Source organism: Panicum virgatum, chromosome 1N (assembly GCF_016808335.1).
Source record: "Panicum virgatum strain AP13 chromosome 1N, P.virgatum_v5, whole genome shotgun sequence".
Lineage (NCBI taxonomy): Eukaryota > Viridiplantae > Streptophyta > Magnoliopsida > Poales > Poaceae > Panicum > Panicum virgatum.
The window spans coordinates 18830913-18840020 of record NC_053145.1 but is presented as its reverse complement, the minus strand read 5'-3'; the positions used below and the strand labels follow the sequence as shown (position 1 = coordinate 18840020).

The 9108-nt window shown below is 52.3% G+C and overlaps 1 long non-coding RNA gene across 1 annotated transcript; it reads right to left on the bottom strand.

Annotated features, from left to right (window-relative positions):
* Nucleotides 1-1042: 1042 nt before the first annotated feature.
* LOC120655443 lies at nucleotides 1043-8017 on the bottom strand. The gene is made up of 2 exons (XR_005667515.1): nucleotides 7781-8017; nucleotides 1043-1903 (listed from the first exon to the last, which is right to left on the bottom strand). It is a non-coding gene; the product is annotated as an uncharacterized LOC120655443 (long non-coding RNA).
* Nucleotides 8018-9108: the final 1091 nt, after the last annotated feature.

The window sequence follows — 9108 nt, the reverse complement described above, 5'->3', positions numbered from 1 at the left end:
TGATGATGGAAAGTCTGCGATTCCCACATAAATGGCTTAGATGGATTAGTATGTTATTTACTACAGCATCTTCTTCAGTACTTTTAAATGGTGTTTCTAGAAAAGAGTTCAAATGTAAGAGGGGAGTGAGGCAAGGGGACCCTCTTTCTCCTTTGTTGTTTGTGATTGCAGCAGAACTTTTGCAGCATATTATTAACAAAGCATTTCACTTGGGCCTCCTACAAGCTCCTCTGCCAATACCAGGAATAGATTTCCCAATACTGCAATATGCTAATGACACTTTGCTCTTGGTTCAAGCAGATGCTGCCCAGCTGTTTTTTCTCAAAGCTCTCCTTAAATCCTTTGCACAATCAACAGAAGGCACACCACAGAAGAGGATATTGAACACCTTTTCTTTTCCTGTCCCTTTGCAACAAATTGTTGGCTTAGACTGAACATAGCTTGGAATCTAGATTTGGACCTACATCAGCGTGTTAGCCAAGCCCGCAACAACTTCCAGCATGGCTTCTTTATGGAGGTTTTTCTGATTGGACCTTGGGAATTGTGGAAGGTCAGAAATGCAGTCATCTTTGATAATGCTCAGCCAATGGTTCATCTCTGGTCTGTGAAGTTCAGAGAGCAGCTTCTTCTTCATCTCTTTCGTTTTAATAATGTAATTAAAGACTCAGTAGTTTCTTGGCTTTCCTCTTTGTAACTCTCTCTTTCTCCCCCACTGTAAGTATCTCCTCTAACTTGTACTAACCTATAAATGAAAAATGAAGCGCTGTGGGGATCTCCCCCACAATTTTCCTTAAAAAAAATAGTAAACAAGAAAATGCAGTAACTACTTGTACTAAAGGAATTCATAATTAATAGAGCTCTTCACATTTAAATTATAAGAGGATATTATCTGAAACTTGCACAACAGTGGTGGATAACAGATCCAAATCAATCATCACTCAACCAAGAAGCTAGATAGAGAGATATTGATCACATGCAAAGGAAAGATTCTGATCACAAATCAACTTACATGGGATCTACAAGTAACAAGGAAAGATACTTGTTAAGCAAAAATGGTGTACTAACTCAATACTGTACAAGCATATACAAGATGGTGGCAGTCTGGGCTATATTTGGTCAGTTCCAGCAAGAAACACTGACAAATAAAGTGCAGGATGGTTGTCAAAATGAATCAGCTATCTAAATAGAGTGAAAAAAAATCAAATCAGCTATCTGACAAACTTGAACTCAGATTGAGAACCAACACAGTGATCATAAATCATAATCCTACAGATTCAAGGTCTATATGGTCCCCCTTCTCTACATGATTGTACAAGTTCTAACAAGCTAACTCAAGAAATTGATTGCTTATTTACTCATCCTTCTTGACACCATCTTCCTTCACACAGCTAAACCACAGAGATATGGGTTAGTCAACATATTGTTGCACTACACTTTATTTAATCACGAGCTTGATTAGCAGCTTATTGTATAGTTAGGTAACAAAATATGTTCAAGAAATCATGTCATGGCCTAATTTACTTAGCTGCAGCAAAGTGAATGATAGGAACACAGTTTAACTAGATGAATGACTCTGTTCAGTGTTTAGCAAAGTGAATGACAGGAACTCAATATAGAAGATATGCAAAAAAATTGAGTAGAGATGAACTATTGCTGTTCCCTAAAGCTTGTTCCTTGAACATAACATTTCATATATGCACTACTATTATTCACATTTTAGTAGTATAAGACATCCTAAAGGCACAGAGAAAGAAAAGAACTTTGAGCTAAAGGATATAGAAAGCACCATGTATTTTGCAGAAAGAACAATGCAGTCAAAAGCATCACCAATCTTTTGGAGTTGGTACCGGATCCCAAGAAGGGGGAGGTTCGTCTTCCCCAACTCTAAATGGTACAGTGGGATCTACAAGTAACAAGAAAATGTATTTGTTAGTCGGGACAATTACTCATCATAATTGCAAAGCAGCACATAAATTATATGCTTCCATGTTATGACTGACAGCAGCAAAGTTACAAACTCAGAAGGAGAAAAGCATAATCAGGTTTTGTGTGTGCAAAAAATTATCAATGCAGAAAAATCAACTATGCAGAAATACTGTAAAGGGAAGATTGACACATCAGCAAATAAATTATCAGAGAGGCCACTATGATTGACAACCATATACTATTAACGTAATAGATAACATCCAGGACAGTGGCAGATATATATGCTTTTCAATGAGTGCGCACAATAACCAGAGTAGAAGAACTAAGAACTAATAAATAACAAGATTCTAGGTGCATGTCTAATTATTTTCTCTTGGTAAAAAAATCATAATTTGAAAGCCTCATTCCAAAAGCAAGTTTTGAATGGGAAAGATTTCATAAAGCTTATCTACGAAACCTCTACTTCCACCTGATTCCAATTAGTAATCTACCAGCGTGAATCATCAAATTATGGGAGTCATAGCATCGGAGAGCAACAGCAATTGTGCTGCTACTTGTTGGAGCTTGAAGACTCATCTAATTGCAGTGGAAGAGTGCTCGTGGCATAGGTAAGCAAGGGTTTCAGGTTTGAGCGCCAGGCTAAACCACAGATATTTTTGCTTATCTCTTCACTGCTAGGACACCACCGAGCTCTACATTTCTCGGTGGAGCGACGGCCGTTGTGGAGGGGAGCTCCCCGGCCTACAAGAAGCCCCTGTGCTCTTCCGTTGTACTTCGCCGAGTCCATTTTTAGTTGAATCAAGGCCAAGATACAGGAGCTATTGGCTCCGCGGCGTTCGTCGCCGAAAATCACTGTTCATCTTCCTCCTCGGGTTCCCTGTGTGTGTGAGCGCTAGACAGAGCGAGGCAAGGTGCTGGCAGGTGGAACGTGCGTTCCTGGGCGTAGCTAACAGTGGTACCAGAGCCAGAGATGAAGATCGGCGACTCCTCAAAGGGTGATGGCAGCAGCTCGCCGCGTGCGGTCATGGTGGAGCGCGTCACCGCCTTCACGGGGGAGGCTCCGAAGCTGTCGAAGGTAAATTACCAGGAGTGGGCGCTGGAGATGCAGGTCCACTTGGAGGGCATGGAGGTTTGGGATGCTGTGGAGACGGGCTGTGCCGACCGCGGCAAGGATCGACGGGCGCTGGCCGTCATCCTCCGAGGGGTGCCGCCGGAGATGAAGTCCGGGCTCGCAGCAAAGAAGAGCGTCAAGGAGGCGTGGGACGCGGTGAAGAAGATGCACGCCGGCGACGACCGTATGAAGGACGCGAGCATCCAGCGCCTCATGAAGCAGATCGACAACTTGACGTTCCGCGACGGCGAGAGCATCAGCGACTTCGCCATGCGCATCAATGGGCTCATCACCAGCCTGCGCGAGCTCGGCGAGAAGCTTGAGGACAGTCGCGTCGTGAAGAAGATGCTGCGCGTCATCCCCAGGAGGCTGAAGCAGTGCGCGGTAGCGATCGAGATGTTCGGCGATCTCAACAACATGTCGATCGAGGAGCTCGTCGGCCGGCTTCAGGTTGCGGAAGATGCCAACGCCGAAGAACAGGAGGCTATCCATGGGGGCAACGCCGGGCAGCTACTCCTCACTGAGGAGCAGTGGGAGGCGCGTCGTCGTCGGCACATCAGCAAGGAGCAGGTGCGCGGCTGCCGCGACGGCCATGGAAGCGATCGTGACCACGACGACGGCGGCAGCAGCACAAGCTCGGGGCGCGGTAGGAGCCGCTACCGAGGCAAATGCTTCGACTGCGGCGTACGCGGACACAAGGCGAGGGACTGTCCGAAGAAGAAGAAGGAGCGAGCGCTGCTCGCCGACGTCGAGGAGGAGGCGGCGCTGCTGTGAAGACCGGAGTTTATCATGACGTGTTTATTCCTAACAATCTCCCCCTAAACACGACATGATAAACTCCGGTCTTCACAGCAGCGCCGCCTCCTCCTCGACGTCGGCGAGCAGCGCTCGCTCCTTCTTCTTCTTCGGACAGTCCCTCGCCTTGTGTCCGCGTACGCCGCAGTCGAAGCATTTGCCTCGGTAGCGGCTCCTACCGCGCCCCGAGCTTGTGCTGCTGCCGCCGTCGTCGTGGTCACGATCGCTTCCATGGCCGTCGCGGCAGCCGCGCACCTGCTACTTGCTGATGTGCCGACGACGACGCGCCTCCCACTGCTCCTCAGTGAGGAGCAGCTGCCCGGCGTTGCCCCCATGGATAGCCTCCTGTTCTTCGGCGTTGGCATCTTCCGCAACCTGAAGCCGGCCGACGAGCTCCTCGATCGACATGTTGTTGAGATCGCCGAACATCTCGATCGCTACCGCGCACTGCTTCAGCCTCCTGGGGATGACGCGCAGCATCTTCTTCATGACGCGACTGTCCTCAAGCTTCTCGCCGAGCTCGCGCAGGCTGGTGATGAGCCCATTGATGCGCATGGCGAAGTCGCTGATGCTCTCGCCGTCGCGGAACGTCAAGTTGTCGAACTGCTTCATGAGGCGCTGGATGCTCGCGTCCTTCATACGGTCGTCGCCGGCGTGCATCTTCTTCACCGCGTCCCACGCCTCCTTGACGCTCTTCTTTGCTGCGAGCCCGGACTTCATCTCCGGCGGCACCCCTCGGAGGATGACGGCCAGCGCCCGTCGATCCTTGCCGCGGTCGGCACAGCCCGTCTCCACAGCATCCCAAACCTCCATGCCCTCCAAGTGGACCTGCATCTCCAGCGCCCACTCCTGGTAATTTACCTTCGACAGCTTCGGAGCCTCCCCCGTGAAGGCGGTGACGCGCTCCACCATGACCGCACGCGGCGAGCTGCTGCCATCACCCTTTGAGGAGTCGCCGATCTTCATCTCTGGCTCTGGTACCACTGTTAGCTACGCCCAGGAACGCACGTTCCACCTGCCAGCACCTTGCCTCGCTCTGTCTAGCGCTCACACACACAGGGAACCCGAGGAGGAAGATGAACAGTGATTTTCGGCGACGAACGCCGCGGAGCCAATAGCTCCTGTATCTTGGCCTTGATTCAACTAAAAATGGACTCGGCGAAGTACAACGGAAGAGCACAGGGGCTTCTTGTAGGCCGGGGAGCTCCCCTCCACAACGGCCGTCGCGCCTGGTCCGCGCGGAACGTGCGCATCCATGACCCCGAGCCGTGCGCTCGACTTGGTCATGGCGGCCTCCACCGCAGGACCCGCGCCACGCACACCACTACTCCTCCCCACTCCACTTGACGCGATCACGGCGGAGCAAGCCTCCGCACGCGACACCAGCTCGCCGTGCACGCACGAGTACGCCCACGGCGCTTGTTAGGTCCGGCGACCACGTCGCCGCTGTGCCTGGCGACCACCTTGACGAGCCTGGCGACCACGTGCAGCCACCCGGCGAGCACACACTAGACGAACACGTTCACGAGCACACACTCGTGAACCACCTATCCTAGCGACACTAATACACACGCTAGACACACGCACACGCCACGGAACAACCATGACGTGTTTATTCCTAACAAGGAGTCCAGAATCTAGACTTTAACCTATATATCCTTATCAAAATTGCTCTTGACCTCCATATCCTTAAAAAATTCACTCGCACCTGTATACCCTCGTGTTTCGTTTTCTTTACCCCTGTGCCCTTTTGGATGGAATGAACACTAACGGTGCCTAACGGAGATAGAGAAAGATGATTTTGCCCTTCTGTGGTAGAGGTACTTGACGGGAGGAGGAGGAGAGGAGGACCGATCGAGAGGGAATTCACCAGTCCTCGCAAGTGGCGGGCCTAGAACTTCAAGTTTGACTATTCAAAAATTCAAGATGCAAAGCAAAATGGCTGTTTTCTATCCATTATTAACATATATACATTTGGTTATACCTTTGAATAGTATAGTTTAGCAAAAAAATAATGGGTATTCAATGAATACCATTGCATACCAAGTGAGCCCGCCCCTGGTCCACGTGCGGAGTCCTTGAGGAGGGTGATTCCCCGGCAGCGCCCCGGTCGGCCTCATCGCGGCCGCCGCGCGTGATCTGGAGCTGGGAAGGGTCGGGAACCGCCCCGGCAGCACCCGACGCGGTGAGTGGCCGCGCGAGGTGAGGAACGGGCAGAGGTGAGGGCCTCGACGAGCGCGCGGGCGAATTGGTGGGCAATGCGTAGCGTGTCGTGGAGGACGGAGTCGAAGATGCCCGCGAAGAGCATGGCGCCGACAAAGTCGCCACCCGGCAGTGGCACGAGTGCGCGGTTGAGGCTAGTTGAGAGCCTCGTGTTGGCATTGTCGAGCGCCTCGAGGTCCAGCCGCGGCATCCTTGGCATCAAGCCTCATGTTGGCGTCCCGCCCCCGTCCGGCCCCTGCGTGTCCGCCGGCGTGCCCCTCAAAATCCGCTTGAGCTCCGACAGTCGCCTGAGGTGAGACACCGCGGCAGTGTCTTGCTCTCGTGGTCTGCACACACGCCGCATTGACGAGCACCGATGTCAGCAGCGCCCGGCTCTCGTGGTCTGCGTGCACGACGACCACCACCGTGCTCCCCTCCACCTCGGCCTCCCCGTCCGGCGCCTTCCCCGAGCACCCCGCCTCCTCCTACCCTGGGCTGCCGGCACGTCCATGGCCTCCGCCACCGGCGACCCTTCCTCCTGCTCCTCCGGCTGCTGTGGTGGGGCGGCTGCTGCAGCGCGCGACCATGGGCACGGGTTGGCCAACGGGAGCATGCTATTGTGCCTCGGGCACCGTGGCTGCTCTGTTGGACCGGCCCCCTCCTGGCAACCGTCGCTTCTAGCCTCCTCCTCACCGCGCACGCTCAGCACCCTGCATTACCTCGCCGCGGCTATGCGGCCTTGCTGCGTAGCAGCCCCACCCCGGCTGCCCCGGCTTGGGGCGGCCTAGATCCGAAGGGGGCGAGCAAACGCACGAGGGAGGGGGAGAGGGAATGAGCAAGGGAGGGGGCTCCCCTGGCCGCGTGGCGGCCTCGGCGCGGCGGCCCCGGTATGCGCCGTCGGGATCCGAGGGAGGGGGACGAGCCAGGGAGGGATGGGTAAAGGGGCAGAGTACTCACAGGGCAATATGATCATTTTCGTTGCTCAGTCCCACCTGTCAAAGCTCATCCACCGTTAACAACTAACAGAATCTGGACGGAAGGGCACAAAGGTAAAGAAAAGTTGGTGCCAAGGTATACAGGTGCAGAATATACGCGGGATGCGAGTGAATTTTTTAGGTGTATGGAGGTCTAGAGCAATTTTCATACTGATTAAAGTCTCCCAGAATCCCCTCCTATCTTCTCTTCTTCTCTCCCAAGAAAAAAGACAAGACGAGAGAGAGGGAGAGAGAGACAGAGAGACAGAGAGGGAGGGAGAGAGAGCAAATAAGAATGGCTTCCAACGGCAATGGCAGCGGCGTGGTCACCGTCTACGGCAACAACGGTGCCGCCCTGCTGGAGCCATCCAAGCAATCCAAGTCGTCCACCTTCTCTGTCAAGGTAGGTCTGGCGCAGATGCTACGCGGTGACGTCATCATGGGCATCATCACACCGGGGCAGGCACGCATCGCCGAGGAGGCCGGGCCTGCACCATCATGGTGCTGGAGGCCTGGAGCGTGTCCCCGCCGACATCCGCATACAGGGCGGCGTAGTGCGCATGTTCGACCCGGGCCTCATCCGCGACATCAAGCGTGCCGTCACCATCCGATCATCGCCAAGGCGCGCATCGGCAACTTCGTCGAGGCCCGAATCCTAGAGGCCATCGGTGACGACTATGTGGACGAGAGCGAGGTGCTCACGCCCGCCGGCTGCTGGAGGTCAACACCAAGAAATGCCTAGAAGGGAAGGAGTAGAGAGGCGGCGGCTTACTGGTGAGAAGGCGGCGGTGGACAAGCTCGCCACCGGTGTGCCGCTGTGCCGGTGCGCTGTCACCTCGCGCGCCGTCGCTCTCGCCCTTGCCTTCATGCGCCGCCAGCCGCGCCTCGCTCTCGTGGAGCGCTGATCTGGATTGGATCCGGTGGGTAGGATGTGGGGATTGAATCCGGGATGGAAGGGGGGAAGTAGGTCAAACAGGGTCCCGTTTCCAATCCGAGCACCTCAAGATCAACGACATTTTCGGTCCAGACCTGGTTGCAAACCGGGCTATTTCGTTCCGGCCAGAATAGAGGCCGTTCTGAGCCGTTCTGGGCTGAAATGAACAAGGCCTTAAGGAATCTACACTACTTGGAAGAGGTGGCGCAGCAGCACATGCACCCGCTGCAGCACATCCTTCATGACAGAAGACTAGCAAAAAGGTAACCTCTAGTGTGGCATTTGAAGGCTTCTGACAGCAACAAAACTTGTGTTCAGTCCCTGTAGGGCTCGCGTCGTTCATGTGGGACCAATCTACCAAAAAAATCAGGAAACCAGCAGGGAGCCTCCCTCTCCCGAGAAGGGACGGAAATATCAGCCTCCCTCTCGAGTTGACTTGTCTGCGAAGTTCGATTTCTACTCGAACAACCATGGTTCGGCTGCCACAGTGGTGCTCAGTTCGACTAACCTCCTCCACGGTTCATTTTGAGCACACACTGGAGGTGGCCTAAGCACTCGTTATAAGGCAGGGACTTCGCATGCGGTGCCCTTAGCTTGATATATAGGATCCTACATTGCATGATATGTGCAGGTGCAGCCCAACGTAGCTACCATTTGAGTGATTAGCTTGATATGGTACATTTAGCTGATTTTGCTGATCGAGTTCTATTGTATTGAGGTTCACAAAAACTATGAACTTTCCATAATTTTATTTGCTTTGTCGTTTGTTTGAAAAATATGAATGTGGATAGTGTTTGTGCAAATCCGGATGACCCATTTATCAAATAAATAAGCCATGCATAGTTATGCAAATATTTATGGACTACTACTAATCTAATTGTGCCCTGCATTTAAAAGCTGTACATGAATTACCCTGGATGTTAATTTTTCCCTTTGACAATGGCATTGTTTTAATATATGAGTTACGTACTGCAAGACATAAACAGCTGAGTCCTACAAAACCAACACAAGATTTTTCACACCTTACCACATCCTATTTATTTGCTCTTCTACTGAGCTATATATATACTGCACAATAACATATATGCTATGCAATTCATTCATTATGGCCTTCACAAGATTTGACACGGAAGCATTATTGACGGAGGTTAACTGAATCCTGATAA